Genomic DNA, 19653 nt, shown 5'->3' with positions numbered 1-19653 from the left:
TAAGAGTCCTTACACGCGGATGCATTTTTTCTGTGACTTTACCCTGCCAAAAGTGCAAGAAAAACGCAAGAAAAATATTTACCTTTAAATCCTATGGAACTCTTCACACCAGTGCAATGCACGTGTGGTGTGTTTTTAAAAGTCCTGCATGCTGCGTCTTTAATACCCTGTTTAACTGTTTCCTGCCTGTCCTATAGCCAAATGACAACTGAGCAGGAGTTTTCCCATCCTCCCTTGACATCATATGATGTCCTCCTAATCGCATGCCTCCTGTGAGCTCGATCTGTCACCCACCAGACACAGCAGATGACAAATCATTATACCAGGCTGGCCCAGGTACCATGTAATCACTGAGACCAATCTGATGGTCACATGTTAGTTGTACTCAATGAATGGCTTTCATTCATAGACATTCATTGTGTACTATTGTGATGATCTCTGTGATTGGTCACAGTAATCAGATGGTACAATAAGGGCCAATCACAGTGCATCTGTACCATGTGACAGCCAATCACAGCTATCACAATAATACACACTGGCAATGAATGGATTCCAGTCATAAAATGATTGCTTATAACAGTGAACATCACTGTTATGAGCAATCATAGTGTAAGAAAAAAATCCTGTTCACCTCCCCAAAGTAGTACACATGCTTTACTGTAGTAATGGTGTTATTTGGATGGTGAGTTGTATTGGATTTCCGGCAGTCATATCGTTTGGTGTTGAGGCCAAATTATTATATTTTAATCTGAATGTCCTTGCATGGCCTAGTCAGTGCCCAGACTTAAACCCCATTGAACATCTGTGAAATGACTTGAAGACTGCAGTCCCCATCAAATATGACTGAACTTGAGCAGTTCTGCAAAGAAAAGTGGAAAAATATTGCAAAGTTTAGATGTGCAAAGCTAGTAGAGACATATCCCAACAAATTAAAGGCTGTAATTAAAGCAAAATATGGTCCAACAAAATACTGACATAAGGGGGTGATCCTTTTTCCAACTTAGTGATTCTGTATTTACATTTTATTTCTGACTTGTTGGTGCTATATCTTTTACTTGGATGTTATAAGTTGCACTGGTAAATAATAAAAAAAACATGTAAATACAGAATCACTAAGTTGGAAAAAGGATCACCCCCTCATGTCAGTATTTTGTTGGACCATATTTTGCTTTAATTACAGCCTTTAGTTTGTTGGGATATGTCTCTACTAACTTTGTACATCTAGACTTTGTCTGTCTTCATTTCAGGCTGCAAAGCAACAAAATGTGATTATTTTAAAGGGGGCGATTCTTTTCTATACCAACTGTATATATAATTAGTGGGAAAAGGAAAATGCCTATGTGATGGGACCACATAGGCTGGTGAGTGGACTCCTCCCAAGGGTGCTAGCCGGCTGTGCAATAGGATAGAAAAAAATGGATGGCTGCACTCCGAGGTAAATGATAAGTCTTTTTAATGCAAAATCCATAACATAAATGACACCACAGGACAAAAAAAGCAGATACAGGTAGACGCGTTTCACACAGCGACGCTGCACCCATTCATTACCGAATAAGCGCAGCGTCGCTATGTGAAATGCATCTACCAGTACCTGCTTTTTTTTTCCTGTGGTGTCATTTATGTTATGGATTTTACATTAAAGAGTGCAGCCATCCATTTCTTTCTATGTATATATAATTAGATAGAAATATTATCCTGTGGATTTTCATCCAAAGATGAAAATAATAACTGACTTGGCCTAGGCTTGTTCATCATTGGGTGGGGCAAGCAATGCAATCTTCTAAAAAAATAACAGCCTATCTCTGTAGTATGCTGAGAATTATAACATCCCTACTGTCTTTTTTTCAGGATTCATTTGTGTAATGCTTCCTGGCTTAAGTTCACTGAATAGAGGCCAAAGCCCAGGGTCATGCGCTTTAAAGTGAATCTGTGCACACACACTTTGGCCACTAACGTATTTACATACTTTGAAAGAGCAGTAAATCGATTCATGTCCATAGTCTTGGAACAGATGCACTTTAAAACATATCTAAACCCAGAAACAAGAATCAAATATATTGCAGCTAAACAATTCTCAGATGTTGTGGCTGCATTCATTTTCTTTTTTAGACTTTTATCTCTATTTTTACCTGGTGATCCTGCCAGTATGTCTGTTGTTTTTCAACTTCCTTTATCAGGCCAAGCTGTGCAGCAAAACTGGCAGTTATAGGATTGAGATAAAGCATTTACCACTGACAGGGGCGCTTGTTTATGTAATGCCTTTATGCCAAAAAGAAAAAAACGGTTTCTGTAACTGCTTAAGAGTGTTAGCTGGAGTTATGCTTTAATTTGTTAGATATTTACATAAAGTCCATCTAAATCTACTAGTCCATCTAACACTACCCTCTCTGCAGGTTTACAATGCTGTTGTCCAAGGGTACGCTGCTCCTTCTTCTATAATGGAAAGTAAATGAACAGAAGAGAAATCCAAATCAAACCAATGTTTGGGGTGACTACCCTTTGCCTTCAAAACAGCATTAATTCTTCTATGTACATTTGCACACAGGTTTTGAAGGAACTTGGCAGGTAGGCTGTTCTAAACATCTTGGAGAACTAACTACAGATCTTGTAGGCTGCCTCAAATTCTTCTGTCTCTTCATGTAAGCCCAGACTGTCAGAAACCATGAAATCAGGCCGAGACAGAAGTACAGTTAAATCACACTTGTTTAATAATAAAAGTAAAAAGAACAAACATAGTCAAAACATAGCCAAAGTTCAGTAACCGGAATGGATAGTCAACCAAGCCAGAAGTCAGGGATCAATGTAGTGGAACAGCAAGCAGGATCTGGAGCCAGAAGGAATGTCAGCAAAGCAAGTCTTGAACAGGATCGCAGGAGTTTCTGTGATGTTGACCAAGGCGAAGGCAGAGAACCTCTGGACTGGACAGCTGAAGTAGGCAAGACTGACGAGCAGGGTATTATCAACAGCTGAGTAACTGTGGAGAGATAGGAGCTGGCAATTAGCCAACAGCTGAGCGGCCAGTTTAGGGAATCAAGGGCTAAGCCCAGCCCTGACACAGACAGTCTTGATGATGTTGCAATCAGAGCTCTGTGGGGGCCAAACCATCACTTCCAAGACTCCTTGTTCTTCTTCTTGCTGAAGATAGTTCTTACTGACATTGGCTGCATGTTTGGGATTGTTTTTCTGCTGCAGAATAAATTTAGAGCCAATCACACGCCTCCCTGATGGTATGGCATGATGGATAAGTATCTGCCAGTATTTCTCAGCATTGACTACACCACTGATTCTGACCAAATCTCCAACTCGATTAACAGGAAATGCAGCCCAAAACTTGCAAGGAACCTCCACCATGCATCACTGTTGCCTGCAGACACTCATTATTGTACCGCTCTCCAGCCCTTCAAGAACAAACTTTCTCTTGCTACAACCAAATATTTCACAATTTGACTCATCAGTCCAGAGCACCTGTTGCTATTTTCTGCACCCCATTTTTATGTTTCCGTGCATAGCCGAGTCACTTAGTCTTGTTTCCACATCGGAGGTATGGCTTTTTGACCACAATTCGTCCTTGAAGACCACTTCTGGCCAGACTTCTCTAGACAGTAGGTGGGTGTACCTGGATCCCACTGGTTTCCACCAATTCTGTGCTGATGGCACTGCTGGACACCTTCAGTTGTTGAAGGGAAGTAAGTAGGATGTGTCTTTCATCTGCTGCATTGTTTCCTTGGCCAACCACTGTGTCTACGGTCCTCAGCGTTGCCTGTTACTTTGTGCTTCTTCAAAAGAGCTTGAACAGCACTTCTTGAAACCCCAGTCTGCTTTGAAATCTTTGCCTGGGAGAGACCTTGCTGATGCAGTATAACTACCTTGTGTTTTGTTGCTGTGCTCAGTCTTGCCATGGTGTATGACCGGTGACATGAAATCCTCTTCTACAACCTCACCTTAGTAGCAGAGTTTGGCTGTTCCTCACACAGTTTTAAGCCTCCTACACAGCTGTTTCTGGTTCAGCTAATGATTGTGTTTCAACCTACATTTGAAATTGATGATCATTAGCACCTGCTTGATAAAATTGGTTAATCATACATCTGACTCTAATCCTACAAAATCCCTGACTTTGTGCAAGTGTACAAAGTGTACAAGTGTAAAAATGTATGCCGGTTTGAAACCAAAGGGTAGTCACACCAAATATTGATTTGGTTTAGATTTTTATTGTGTTCGCTCAATTTGCATTTTGTAAATTTATAGACATAAACAATAAAAATAGATACTTTTGAAAGCATTCTTACTTTACAACATTTTTTCACACCTGCCTAAAATGTTGCATAGTGCTATGTATATATACCCCTTGAAATTTTCCAAATTTTGTCATGTCACTGTCAAAAACGTAAATGTATTTTATTGGGATTTTATGTGGTAGACCAACAGAAAGTGGCACGTAATTGTGAAGTGGATGGAAAATGATAAATGGTTTTCCAAATTTTTTACAAATAAAGATGTAGCACACTGGTGTTTAGGCAGGGTTGCTAAGCACATTTAGTTGGACAGGCAGTAGTTGCCCTGGTTAATTCTTAGTAGATCCAATGATTCCGCTCTAATTCTGGACTTGCTGCACCTTCTCTCTCGCTAGGTGGCATTATGCTGGTGACATTAGATAGACAAGGGCTTAGCAAGGTCAGGTTACGAATGGATGGGATGTCTCAGCCAATTGGTGGGGGGGTCTCTTTGGTTCCTTGGCCTGCTGGGAGAGCCTATTTATTTGGGTGGAGTCAGGTGATCAGGGTTCTGTGCCACCTGGACGGCTGTCTGGGTGGAACGTGTCATGCTGCCCCGGGCTACTAGGCCATAAACCTGAGGCCTATCCCGGGGACATCTGGCTGCTAGGCTGTCTGAGGGCCTATCCAGATGCAGGAGAAGCAGCGCAGGGTTGGGACTGCAGGATTGGAGTCCAACCGAGATTAACGGTTTTCCAGACGGGAACCAGTTGTGGTCGGAGGCAGAGGGGAAGCTGTCACCACTAAGGGACCTTCCACCTTGTTACCTGAGACCACTGTGAGTAGGCTAGAGTCAGTACCAGAGCAGTCTTCTCACCAGCTGGGGACGGTGAAGAAGTGGGAAAACTTCAGCAAGTGCCAAGCCAGGGACCCAGCAGGACAGCAGAGGTGACGCTTGAGGAGCATCAGTGAGTGCCAAGTCAGGGACCTAGCAGTTCAACAAGGGTGACACTTGAGGAGTGGATGTGAGTGCCAAGCCAGGAACCCAGCAGGGAAGCGGGGGTGACGCTTGTGGAAGATACTGAGTAATGGAAGTGGAAGAGCTCAGGGTATTCAATGGCGATTGGGTCTGAGAGTCTAATATGAGACTGGGAGCTCACTGAGTGAAGACTACAGGGAGAGACTGTAGCGTGCGAATAGAATTCTGTGTTACCAATAGTTAAGTACAACTACCGTTAGTGACTGTTACAAGATTTGTTGCCATAGGAGACTGGAGGCCTTCTGCTGTATAGCTGTATAGCTGTCTACCTATAGAAGTCTCAGAGTCTGCCAATTATCATTGCATCTACTTAAGGGTGTCCTGGCTCTAACCCTCTCTCCCACAGTTCTTGTTCAAGAGACAATAAATCTCTTTGCATTCAAAAAGTGTCTGGCGCCCATCACTTCAGCTTGTATTACACCCACCATGCCTTTTAACCCACTCTATCAAGAAGGATGTCAGCTCTCCCTGACTCTGGAGGTCACCATTAGGCCTCTAAAGGTCCGGGACCTCGCTACAAATATGTGAAAAGTGTGGCATGCATTTGTATTCAGCCCCTCTGAGTCAATACTTTGTAGAACCAACTTTCTCTGCAATTATAGATGCAAGTCTTTCTGGGTATGTCTCTACCAGCTTTGCACATCTAGAGAGTGAAACTTTTGCCCAATCTTCTTTACAAAATAGCACAAGCTCTGTTAGATTGGATGGAGAGCATCTGTGAACAGTAATTTTCAAGTCATGCCAAAGATTCTCAATTGGATTTAGGTCTGGACTTTGACTGGGCCATTCTAACACATGAATATGCTTTGATCTAAACCATTCCATTGTAGCTCTGGCTGTATGTTTAGGGTCGCTGTCCTACTGGAAGGTGAACCTCCACCCCAGTCTCAAGTCTTTAGAAGACTCTAAAGCCCTGTACACATGATCGGATTTTCCGATGGGAAATGTTCGATGTCAGGCTGTTGGCGGAAAATCCGACCGTGTGTATGCTCCATTAGACAATTGTTGTCGGACTTTCCGCCAACAAATGATGGCTAGCATGTCTTCAAATTTTCCGCCAACAAATGTGTGTTGTTGGATTTTCCGATCATGTGTACACAAGTCCGGCGGACAAAAGTCCAAAGTACAAACACGCATACTCGGAAGCAAGGACAAGCCAGAAGCAGTCGTTCTTGTAAACTAGTGGAGAATTAACATTCGTGACGTGGCAAATTATGAAATCTCCAAATGCAGCGCACAATTCTCCTTATATTTAATGGGATAATAATGAAGCTGCTTTTCTGGTGATACTGATGGAGTTATTGCAAACAAATTTTCAAAGGCTTTTTTTTCTAGTGTAATAGTACTATTCTTTTTTATTTTTTATTTGGGCAAGTTACCACAACACCATTATCCCATAGTTTTTAAGATCAAAGATACAACTATGTTGGTGTCCCTTGTCGATTTTAAATTGTATGTTTTGAAATGTAACTGCCTACTCCCAAACTGTCATTTGAAGTAAAACACATAGCCAAGTAGTATTCTCCACATTTTTTTTTATTGTGCATTAAAAAAGAAAATAAATAAAATTAGACATGTTACCTGCCAATAGAACTTAACCAAAAAATGCATTCTATGCATCCAAAAATATAGAAAATATACCAAATCAAATCATTATTCAACCAAAATAATAATGTCAAAGCAATAACTCCAAAGCCAATAATAAATAACACGTTACCTCCTCCCATTCCATAACATGTCTGGTTGACGAACGGCCGTTCGGAAACAAACTGAAGAGCACGAAATGAAAAACATGAACTGAAAAGCGCAAAAAGAAAAGCGCAAATCAACGCTCACCAAAATTCTACTAACACGAAATTAGCAGAAGGAGCCCAAAGGGTGGCGCTAAAGAGCTGAAAACCACATAGTAAGTCTAGTAAATGTTGGCCAACAATTGTGTGACCGTGTGTATGCAAGAAAAGTTTGAGCCAACGCCCTTCGGACAAAATTCCACGGTTTTGTTGGCGGAAAATCCGATCGTGTATGGGGCATAACAGGATTTCTTCTAACATTTCCCTGTATTTGGTTCCATCCATCTTCCCATCAACTCTGACCGGCTTCCCTGTCCCTGCTAAAGAAAAGCATCCCCACAACATGATGCCACCACCACCATGTTTCACAGTGGGGATGGTGTGTTCAGGGTGATGCGCAGTTTTAGGTTTTCCCCTACACATAGCGTTTTTGCTTTTAGGCCAAAAAAAAAACAATTTTGATCTCATCTGGCCAGAGCACCTTCTTCCATATGTTTGCTGTGTCCCCCACATAGCTTCTCGCAAACTGCAAACGGGACTTCTTATGGCTTTCTTTCAACGATGGCTTTCTTTTTGACACTCTTTCATGAAGGCCAGATTTGTGGAGTGCACGACTAATAGTTGTCCTGTATACAGATTCTCCCACTTGAGCTGTGGATCTCTGCAGCTCCTCCAGAGTTACCATGGGCCTCTTGGCTGCTTCTCTGATTAATACACTCCTTGTCCGGCCTGTCAGTTTAGGTGGGCGGCCATGTCTTGGTAGGTTTGCAGTTGTACCATACACTCTCCCTTTTCGGATGATGGATTGAACAGTGCTCTGTGAGATGTTAAAAGCTTGGGATATTTTTTTAAAACCCAACCCTGCTTTAAACTTCTCCACAACTTTATGCCTGACCTGTCGGGTGTGTTCCTTAGCCTTCATGATGCTGTTTGTTCACTAAGGTTCTCTAACAAACCTCTGAGGGCTTTACAGAACAGCTGGATATTAATAATATCATACTGATATTAAATTACAGGTGGACTCTACTAATTAGGTGATTTCTGAAGGCATACTTTTCACATATTTATTTGTAAAAAAATTGAAAACCATGTATATTTTCCTTCCACTTCACAATTATGTAGCACTTTGAGTTGGTCTATCACATAAAATCCCAATAAAATACATTTAGGCTTATAGTTGTAACATGACAAAATGTGTAAAGTTTTAAGGGGTGTGAATACTTTTTCAAGGCACTGTATGTATGTATGTTTATATATATATATATATATATATATATATATATATATATATAGTGTATTTTCAGCAACTTTTAACCAAAAATGTTAAAGTCATATTTTTGCACACTTGCTGTATGTGTGTAGGCACCCTAAGATTAACGTGTGTGCCAGATCACGAGGTGAAAATAAAGAGGGGAAAGAAAGCTTAATACACTTATTGCTACTAAGGATTTATTAGCTGCACCCCCCCCCCCCCCGGGTATAAAGAAAGAGTCAGTGTCATTTCAAAACCAGAAAACACTTAAAACAATACAATACAATACTGTAGCTGCAGCCCCGTCGCAGTATATGTACTGCGGCGGGTCGGCAAATGGTTAAATTGTAAGTTCACTTTACAGAAAATCTGTAAGGTGAACTTACATTGGACCCCCTCCCCATCCCTCCCAGTCCTGCTAACCTGGAGTCCAGCGATCCCCCGCACTGACCCCTTTACATTACACAGCCCCCTGCACTACTTTACATTACACAGCCCCCTGCGCCTCTTTACATTACACAGCCCCCTGCACCCCTTTACATTACACAGCCCCCTGCGCCTCTGGGCCCCTTTACATTACACAGTACCCTGCACCTCTGGGCCCTTTTACATTGCACAGCACCCTACACCTCTGGGCCCCTTTACATTACACAGCACCCTGCAGCTCTGGGCCCCTTTACATTACACATCACCCTGCACCTCTGGGCCCTTTTACATTGCACAGCACCCTGCACCTCTGGGCCCCTTTACATTACACATCACCCTGCACCTCTGGGTCCCTTTACATTACACATCACCCTGCACCTCTGGGCCCCTTTACATTACACATCACCCTGCACCTCTGGGCCCCTTTACATTACACATCACCCTGCAGCTCTGGACCCCCTGCATGTTACACAGACCCCCCTTCAGTGCAGATGCCCCCTTCAGTATAGCCCCACTGTTCAGTGCAGACCCCCCTTCAGTGTAGCCCCCCATTCAGTGTAGCCCCCCATTCAGCGCAGACCCCCCCTCCAGTGTAGCCCCCGTTCAGTGCAGACCCCCCCTTCAGTGTAGCCCCCATTCAGTGCAGACCCCCCCTTCAGTGTAGCCCCCGTTCAGTGCAGACCCCCCATTCAGTGTAGCCCCCTGTTCAGTGTAGCCCCCCCATTCAGTGAAGCCCCCTGTACAGTGTAGCCCCCTGTACAGTGTAGCCCCCCATTCAGTGTAGCCCCCTGTTCAGTGCAGACACCCCATTCAGTGTAGCCCCCTGTCCAGTGTAGCCCCCCCATTCAGTGTAGCCCCCCATTCAGTGCAGATGCCCCCTCCAGTGTAGCCCCCGTTCAGTGCAGATGCCCCCTTTTAGTGTAGCCCCCCTGTTCAGTGTAGCCCCCCCTTCAGTGTAGCCCCCTGTTCAGTGCAGTGTGCAGGCTCCCCTCATTCAGTACCTCAGATCAGCGCGGCGGCACATGCTCAGCAGATCCCCTCCCCCTGTTTACCCATAAACAGAGAGGAGGGGGAAGCAGCTTCACTCTGCTTGGCTGTGCCTGTGTGACTTCCGGGGTCACCCTTTATGTAACCCCGCCCCCTTCTCACATCACGGGGAATGCCACAGGGAAGTCCCCGTCAAGTCCCAGTGTGTCCGGGCGGGGTCACCCGATTACGTAAGGGGTGACCCCGCCCCCTTCTGACGTCACGGGGAATGCCACAGGGAAGTCCCCGTCAAGTCCCGGTGCGTCAGAGGGGGGCGGGGTCACCAGAGACTCCACCCCCCGTTATTTAAGAACCGTCAGAAGAGGAGAAGCGTCACACAGCGGGAGCCTCCCTCCATGCCATCATGGATGCGGAGCGGCCCGAGGAGAAGAAGGAAGAAGACGCGAGAACACCGGAGGAAAAACCAGAAGAAGATGGAGGAAGAAACCGAAGGAAGATAGAAGATAGAAGAAAGAAGAAGCATTTAAATAAAGGAATTGTCAAAAACTGTCTCTTGTCATTTTTAACATTTTTAAAAGTTTTTTTGTGAAATGGTAGGGGTACTTTTGTACCCCCTTACCATTTCACACAGGGGGGAGGGCCAGGATCTGGGGGTTCCCTTGTTAAAGGGGGCTTCCAGATTCTGATAAGCCCACCCGCCTGCAGACCCCCACAACCACCGGGCAAGGGTTGTGGGGATGAGGCCCTTGTCCCCATCAACATGGGGACAAGGTGTTTTGGGGTGCTACCCCAAAGCACCCTCCCAATGTTGTGGGCATGTGGCCTGGTACGGTTCAGGAGGGGGGGTGCTCTCTCGTCCCCCCTCTTTTCCTGCGGCCTGCCAAGTTGCGTGCTCGGATAAGGGTCTGGTATGGATTTTTGTGGGAACCCCACGCCATTTTTTTTTTAATTTTGGCACGGGGTTCCCCTTAAAATCCATACCAGACCTGAAGGGTCTGGTATAGATTTTGAGGGGGACCCCACGCCTTTTTTTTTTTTTTAATTTTGGCCGGGGTTCCCCTTAATATACATACCAGACCTGAAGGGCCTGGTATGGAATTTAGGGGGACCCCCACGTCATTTTTTTTTTAAATTTTGGTTCGGGGTTCCCCTGTGGGGAATTCCCATGCCGTTTTTATCAATGAACTTTTATGTGTATTGTCAGACCGGCAATTCATTAATAGCCGCGAGTAGTTTTAAATGACTTTTTTCCTTTGAAATGTCATTTTGCTGTCAGAATGTTCTAAACACGGGAAACATGCTCCCCTTTACAGGCATACTATAGACAGGTACGAAATTTAAAGGAATATTACACTTTTATTGTTTCACTTTAAGCATTATTAAAATCACTGCTCCCGAAAAAACGGCCGTTTTTAAAACTTTTTTTGCATTGATCCAGGTCCCCAAACACTTTTTATGACAATAACTTGCATATAAGCCTTTAAAATTAGCTCTTTTGATTATTCATGTTCGTGTCCCATAGACTTTAACGGTGTTCGCGTGTTCGAACAAATTTTTTGCCTGTTCGCAAGTTCTGGGGCGAACCGAACAGGGGGGTGTTCGGCTCATCCCTATTTGTGATCCAACAGCAGGATGTATGCAGGTTACAATCAACTGAGTTATGGTATTAGAACAGCACTGACTGACAATAAACAGACAACTGGAGCTCCACCTTGACCAAAATATGTTCAGGCCCTTCTGTCAACGCATAATGACTCTTCAGACCTGATTTTATGACCATGGAATTTGAGAGTTAAAATTTTGGACTTGGTTTTCTCAATGTGAATGCTGTGGGGCTGTCATCCCTATTCTTGCTTCTTTACTTAGAGAGTCAGTGACGTGGGGCAAGCATGCAGGATGGGATTACACACTTTTCAGACGGAAGTACTTGAATGGTTGTTCCAAGCTGATGACTCACTAACTCAGAAAAGCAGACTGTCAAAATTCATCTCTTATCCATTCCTAATTTTTTAAACCTTCTGAAGCATGCTTTCTTTCAAGAGTTTCGCTTTAAAAGAAAAACAAGCCGGGGGCGTGTCCTGGCGATGGAGGAGTGAAGACGTGTGTCTCCTCAGCTCCGTCTCACCGCCGCAATTCATCAGTGCCACGGGAGTGTAACATACCCCACCCGCAGCCTGTCATGTCCTTGAGGAACCGGACATCCTCCCCGCCACCAAAGACCGACCAATCGCGGCAGGCTCAGCTGGACTCCTTCTTCCCCGAGCAAAGCGGGAGGGGCCTCGAGGCCTCCAAGATGACGCGGGCTGCGAAGGCCCAGCAAGCACACAAGGCCGCACAGAGTACTGCCACCAAGTCACACCAGCAGAACAACTCTCCCATACCGTCCCCACGGTCGGTAAGTGATTCGGCTACCCCGACTTCCCCGGGCTCCTCCACATCCCAGGAGGGTGATCCTGCTGACCCGGATCCCCTGGCTGATGCCGACATTAGACGCCACATCATTTCCTTACCCACAAAAGCTGATCTTAAACGCTTTGCCGATAGGGTGGAAAAAGCCCTCAAGGAGGACATTGCACAGCTCAAAGCTGAAACAACGCACCTGGGGGGTAGGCTTGAATCCTTGGAGCAGACGTTTGAGGAAGCCCTTCCTGTCATCTCCATGCTACAGGATAAATGCGCCATACAGGACCACCAGATTGAAGCCCTGATTTGCCAGTTAGATGATGCAGAGAACCGTAGCCGCAGGGCCAACATCAGGATCCGAGGTCTACCTGAAGCCACTGGTGCTAGGGACATTATCCCCACCCTGGAAGGTGTCTTTAAAGAGATTCTGGGGTTGCCTGCTACTGCTACTATTGAAAATGATCATGCACACAGGGCCCTGAAACCCCCTTCTCAAGATGTGAACAACCCAAGGGATATTATCTGCAAACTGCATAAATATACGCTCAAGGACGCAGAAAATGAGAGGCAAACCCTATTTTGATTTCGATGGTGCTCACTTAGCTTTTTACCAAGACATTTCAAGATGCACCCTCATGCAACGCAGGACACTTCGTCCTCTCCTGGCAGCCATCCAGGCCTGTCATACAGATGGGGGTTTCCCTTTTGCCTCCAGGTTACCAAGGAGGGCAAGCTTGTGACTCTTCGCACAAAAGATGACCTCTCGCATTTCTTGACCTCCTTGGACCTGGATCCGGTTGATTTTCCTGATTGGAGGGGCTCTTCAGACTTTGTAACAACCAGATTGCCCACGCCACAGCCCTGGCAACCCGCCAAGAGCCAGAACTACAGAAGAAATCGCAGGCGACACCCCTCAGACTCTTCAGCGGGCCCGGCCCCCTCAGGAAACTGACAGACTAATGCCCCGTACACACGGTCGGATTTTCCAACGGAAAATGTGTGATAGGACCTAGTTGTGGGAAATTCCGACCATGTGTAGGCTCCATCACAAATTTTCCATCGGATTTTCCGACACACAAAGTTTGAGAGCAGGCTATAAAATTTTCCGACAACAAAATCTGTTGTCGGAATTTCCGATCGTGTGTACACAAATCCGATGCACAAAGTGCCACGCATGCTCAGAATAAATAAAGAGATGAAAGCTATTGGCTACTGCCCCGTTTATAGTCCCAACGTACGTGTTTTACGTCACCGCATTCAGAATGATCGGATTTTCCGACAATTATGTGTGACCGTGTGTATGCAAGACAAGTTTGAGCCAACATCCGTCGGAAAAAATCCTAGGATTTTGTTGTCGGAATGTCCGATCAATGTCCGACCGTGTGTACGGGGCATTACTCTTCCTTGATGGGGAGACGCTAACGGGCCCTGTGTATTTTTGAGTGCTACAATTGGGACTTCCTTCAAAGGCTAGTCGGAATGCTTTCTTCAGGCCTAGAAACCCCTTTCCCCTCCAACTCCCCCCCACTTATCTCCCTCTCCCATCGCACCACGTTAGATGCGGTGGACGGAGACAGAGGCCTTCTTGCCCTCTCCCTGTGTTGGTACACGTACCCCCCGTAGGCCAACCCTTTTTCTATGGGTTCTGAACCCCATTGGGATCTTAGGTCGTGGTTTGGACCTCCTCCCCTTTCAGGGGACGGGGCCCCTAACATGGCACTTAGTTGTTTCATGTGCTCTGATGGCATTGGCCATCTTGTTTTGATGGTTATATTTTTTGTATTTGTCTCATGCATGTTTTGTCTTTCTCCCCCTCCTCCCCCCTGTTCTTTCTTTCCCCATCCCCTCCTTTGCAGGTTGACCTTGCCTTCTCATCGTCTGCACCGAGCGCACCACCAATCTGTACACCTTGACCATCTTCACACTGTCCTATGGCCACATTGCGGGTGAGTACATATAATGTCAGGGGTCTATGCTCCCCACACAAACTTAATAAGTTGTGGGGGGAGCTGAAGCGGTTGAAGACACAGGCGGTCTTCCTTCAGGATACTAGTTTTACGCCAAAATCCCTTCCTAAACTGCCTACCCATCTCTACAACCAATGGTTCGTTAGCACTTCTCCGACACCTAAATCTAGGGGGACGGCTATCGCCATAAATAAGACATGCCCCTTTCAACCCTCGGACCATAAGGTAGACCCCTTGGGCAGTATTGCTGGCCAGACGTTCACGTTTGCGACAATTTATGCTCCTAATGCTGACCAACTTACCTTCATTGATAACACTTTGGGCCGCCTAGCAGACTTTAGAGAAGGCTTCTTAATTTTGGGAGGTGACTGCAACGTAAGCCCTGACCCCTTGCTGGATACGTCCCACGCGAGACCCCCACATTCCTATGCATTCCTTAAACATTTCCGTAAGACCATTCAGTCCCACCTCCTGGCTGACAGCTGGAGGATACTTCACCCTTCAGACCGTGACTTTAGCTACTATACTAAAGTGCATGACGTATACACACGCATCGATCATATCTATGTGGACCACAACATTCTAGAATTTTTACAGTCTGCGTCCATTGGCACCATTTCCATTTCGGATCATGCCCCGGTGACAGTGGCCTTTGCCCTTCCTACAGACATGTAGAGAGCCTGGACATGGTGGCTCAACGACAACCTATTGGACGACGTGGTGGTGGTAAAGGAAGTTACAGACATCCTAACCTACTATTTTAGGGAAAACCCAGTTGATGAGCAAAACAAGGGGGTGGTTTGGGAGGCCCATAAGGCCGAAGTCAGAGGAGCACTGATCTTTCAAGGATCCAGACTTAAGAGAGAACGTCGGGCAGACTTCTTGAGAGTGCATACTGCACTTCAGAAGGCTGAACTTCGACACAAAGCCAATGGGAGTCCAGAGGTACTGAAAGACCTGACAGAGCTGCGGGAGCTGTTCCTGCATCTGTTTGACCATCAAACCCACAAACAGTTTCGCTTTATGGCACACAAATATTACGAACACGGGAACAAATGCAGGCGGATGGTGGCTCGTTCGCTCCGGAAACGACACACACACAGACGTACATACACAAATTACTTACTGCTTCAGGGGTCCCGATCGTACAATCCTCCAAAATCTCCGCGTGGTTCCGAGATTATTACGCCGCACTATATAATTTGGACTCTGACCTCTCCCCTGCCTCACGAGATGCCAGACAGAGCGTGACCCGAGACTGCTTGACTGCAACTTGTCTCCCAACGCTTACAGACGATCAGTCCATGGCCCTAGAACTTCCAATCACCACAGCCGAGCTTAGAGCTACAGTGGACTCCTTGCCCAATGGGAAGAGTCCTGGCCCCGATGGGTTCACTAAGGCATATTACAAAGCTTTTTTGACTCAACTAGAGACACCCATGTGTAGCTACTTTAATTCTATAGCAGGGGGCAGGAACATCCCCTCAGAGGCCCTCTTGCCCCACATCACTGTGATTCTGAAGGAAGGCAAGGACCCCACCCCGTCCCTCAGAGCTATTGCCCCATTTCTCTCCTTAATTTAGACATAAAGATTTTAGCGAAAATATTGGCAAATAGGCTTAAACACCTTATCCCTGAAATTGTCCATCCAGACCAAACGGGATTTATAACGGGTAGGGAGGCCAGGGACAACTCCCTCAGAGCGGTGCACCTCATACATTGGGCTCGTACCCGTCCGGCTCCACAACCCTATATTATGTTATCAACAGATGCGGAAAAAGCGTTTGACCACGTGGACTGGTCTTATTTGACAGAAGTGCTCCGGTCATTACGGCTAGGTCCGTGCATGCTGGCTTCAATTACGGCCTTGTACTCAACACCCTGCGTCCAGATCAAAGTAAATGGGACGCTATCGCCTCGATTCCCCATCAGAAATGGCACGAGGCAGGGGTGCCCGCTCTCACCCCTTTTGTTCGCCCTAGTGCTGGAGCCATTTCTCCGCACAGTGCGAGCTAGCCCTGGCATTAAAGGCCTTCAGGTCGGTAACACAGAGCACAAACTCTCTGCGTATGCCATTTATGTATTGTTCCACCTCTCGGACCCCCTGCTCTCCTTGCCCGACTTGATGAAGGAACTGAAGCTCTTTGGGTCTCTTTCCAACTTCAAAATAAATTTCTCAAAATATGAAATTCTCCCCATCTGCCTGGCACCCCACTTGGCCACGACCCTTAAGGCTTTGTCTGGGCTACGTTGTCCCTGCGATACTTAGGTGTGCAACTCACGGATCGCTTCAACACCCTTTACACCGCTAACTATCTCCCGTTGCTTACTATGGTTAAAAAAAGACCTCTCCCAATGGACACAGACTGCCTTCACATGGCTAGGTAGGGTAAACATAATAAAGATGAATATCCTGCCTCGCATACTCTTCTATCTACAGATGTTACTGGTCCCCTTGCCCTGACCTTTTTTGACAGACTGTCCAGCTTACTGTCTGACTTTATCTGGAATGCACGTAAACCTAGAATAGCTCTACGGGTCCTGCGATGTCCGAAGCGGGTGGTGGCCTGGGAGTTTCGGACATTAGACAATATTACCGAGCCATAGCTCTACAGAGGATACTTAACTGGCGTTTCCATACTCACTTGAAACTTTGGGTTTCCCTGGAGAAATGCCTAGCTGGTAGAGACTTATCTTATGCGCCCTGGTTATCCTGGGAACATAGGGGATTATTGGAGACGACCTCCCCCTTGACGGCTCAGGTGCTGTCGATCTGGAATAAGATCAACCCGCTACTGAAGTTGGCCCCTCCTATGTCCCCATTGGCTCCACTGGGTGGTTTCCTCTGGTTCCCCCCGGGCGAACAAATGGCCTTTTTTGAGTCGTGGGTGGACGATGGGAGCGCCAGTTGTGGTAGGCTCATGAAAGATGGCAGACTCTTTATGTTCCTACCTGTAGGAAGACAGGGCCCACGGATGAACTTTTGGAAGTATAGGCAACTACACCTTTTTTTTCAAGTACACGGCCACACGATTAGAGATTCCTCGTCCCTCACCCTATTTGAAAGCATTTTCATTGCAGAAGAACCGACACCTCACCTGGTTTCGGAACTATAGCGACTTCTAGGCTCGGCTGCCCCCAAAACTACACCCGCCTACGTTCGGCGATGGGAGACTGACCTACGGCTAACTTTCACAGAGACACATTTATCCCACCTATACCACCTAACTCACTTGTCCTCTATGGATTCCAAAATCCAGGAGAGGAATTTTAAGCTACTGTCTCGATGTTACAGGGTACCTGCAGATTTGACCCGTTTTTATCCCTCTGCATCCGAGCAGTGCCGAAGAGGTTGCGGGCACCGAGGAACATTAATCCACCTATTGTGGGAGTGCCCCCTGATTAAACCCTTTTGGGAAGATTTACAGGGCCAAATTAAAATAGTGACAGGGATAGATGTCCCCTTCTCTCCATTACACTTTCTCCTGCATGTCCCCCCCATCCCACTCCACCAATACAAAAAGAGCATGTTGCCTTATCTGCTGAATGTAGCAAAGCGCTTGATTCCAATTTATTGGAAGAAAACCAGGATTCCCACTCTTGAAGAGTGGATTAACAGGGTGAGTGCGGTTCGGGAGGCTGAGGACTGGGTGGCTACCTGTAAGGGCTCCAGATACCAATTTCATAGCATCTGGGCGCCCTGGACTGAATATGCTTCAGACCCTGACAATGTGCCTTCTAGTTTAGATATTGCAATATTGGAATTGGCAGATCCCACACTTAGGGCTCTTAGGATGGCTGGAGCCCAGAGGGTGGTACCACCCCCCTTGGTAAGCTATAGAGATTAGATTTTAATCTCAGAAACCTGAACCCTGGCGTGGTGTGCTCGGTGCGGATGTGGACGATGCTCCTTTCTAATCTACAGGTAACCTGGTCCAACCCCCCTACCCTCTACACCTTTCTCTCCCTCCCTCTTCCTTTTCTTCCCCCTACTATCCTTTCCTCCCTTAATATGCTCTACGAGATGAAAATTCCTTTTTTCCCCTTTTTTTTATTCCTCTTTGTTCATACATTGAAGGTATTTGGGGAATTCATGTAGGATTGTTGGTTAGAAGCTGACCCACATTGCTCCAATGCCCATGGGACAGGCACCAGTATCCCTGGGAACATTGGCAGTCCCGTTTTGGCACGTATTGTTGCCACCTGGTTTCCCTGGAGTGCGGATGGGTTGGGGGACGGTTTGATGGGGGCCACTGGCCCCCCCCCTTGCCCCGGCTGCAGGCCACCGGACCATACAATCTGCACACCTCTGATGGCAACCCACCCCTGGTTCACCCCTGGGGTTGGGATACTCCTGGGCTATATTCTACACCTTCTATGCTTTCCTCTTCCCCGCAACCTTTATATTGTTACATTGTTGCCCCCCTTATCTGGCTTACTAGATTCTCCCCATACCCAGGACTTCTCTTGTTGTGTAAGTCTCTGTTCAACCTACTCACTGAATAATTGTCGCCTATATGACCCTGCATGCTCGCTGGTCTTATGTCTTTACAATTTGTTGGACATGTCTTGTTATGTGTTGTATTGAAAATAAATACTGATTATACAAAAAAAAAAAAAGAAAAAAAAAAAGAAAAAGGAAAAACAAGCCATTAATCGCAGTCCCTCTTCATTTAGCAACAAAAGATCCCTTTAATCAGCTGGTGTCTGCAATCTTTTGATTAATGATCCCAGGCATAGTGGTTTTGATTGGGATAGTTTGCTAATGGGATGCAGCAACCACAAAATATTTAATGGAAAGTGTCTTACAACCAACATACCTTAAAGCTGAATGTTGTTTTTAATTATCTACAGCACAAATATAACATTTCAACTGGAATTTATGTTTCTAAAGCAAAACACTTAGGAGTTGGAGTAGCCATCTTGGGCACACTCAGTTTAGCCACCTAACATAACAGTAAACATAAAACTCTCTACTTTTGCATTTGAGCTAGAGGTCGACCGATATGGGTTTTTCTCTGGTCGATGCCGATATTTAGAAATCGCGGTGGCCGATGGCCGATATGTGATGCCGATTTTTTTGGGCTGATATATTAGGCCGATTTTTTTTTTTTTCTTTTTTTTCCCCCCTTCATCTCATAAAATCTAACAGTTAGACCCCTTTCACACTGGGGCGTTTTTTTAGGAGCTTTTGGGCTAAAAATAGCGCCTGTAAAGTGCCTGTAAAACGGCTTCCCTACAGTCTCAGTGTGATATCCCGAGTGCTTTCACACTGAGGCGATGCGCTGGCAGTATGTCTTTGGAGCGGTGTATACCGCTCCTCCACCACTCCTGCCCATTGAAATGAATGCGCACCGCTGCCGAAGCGGCTGCAAAGCGTTTCGGCAGCAGCACTTCAGGGGCGCATTTAACCCCTTCCTCGGCCGCTAGCTGGGTTATAAGTGCCCCGCTAGCAGCCGAATAGCGCCGCTAAAATGACGGTAAAGCGCCGCTAAAACTAACAGCGTTTTACCGTCAACGCCTGCCCGCTCCAGTGTGAAAGCAACCTTAAGTAATAAGTGATACAGAAAATTTTTTA

The 19653-nt window shown here is 46.1% G+C and overlaps 1 protein-coding gene across 5 annotated transcripts in view; it reads right to left on the bottom strand.

The window, feature by feature from the left end:
- The window catches only part of ADAM23 (ADAM metallopeptidase domain 23), a 339892-nt gene that overhangs the window by 147584 nt on the left and 172655 nt on the right, over window positions 1–19653 (bottom strand). The gene's annotated exons all lie outside the window — the stretch shown is intronic.

This window comes from Aquarana catesbeiana, linkage group LG06 (genome assembly GCF_042186555.1).
Source record: "Aquarana catesbeiana isolate 2022-GZ linkage group LG06, ASM4218655v1, whole genome shotgun sequence".
Classification (NCBI taxonomy): domain Eukaryota; kingdom Metazoa; phylum Chordata; class Amphibia; order Anura; family Ranidae; genus Aquarana; species Aquarana catesbeiana.
This window is presented reverse-complemented; position numbering and strand designations above follow the sequence as displayed.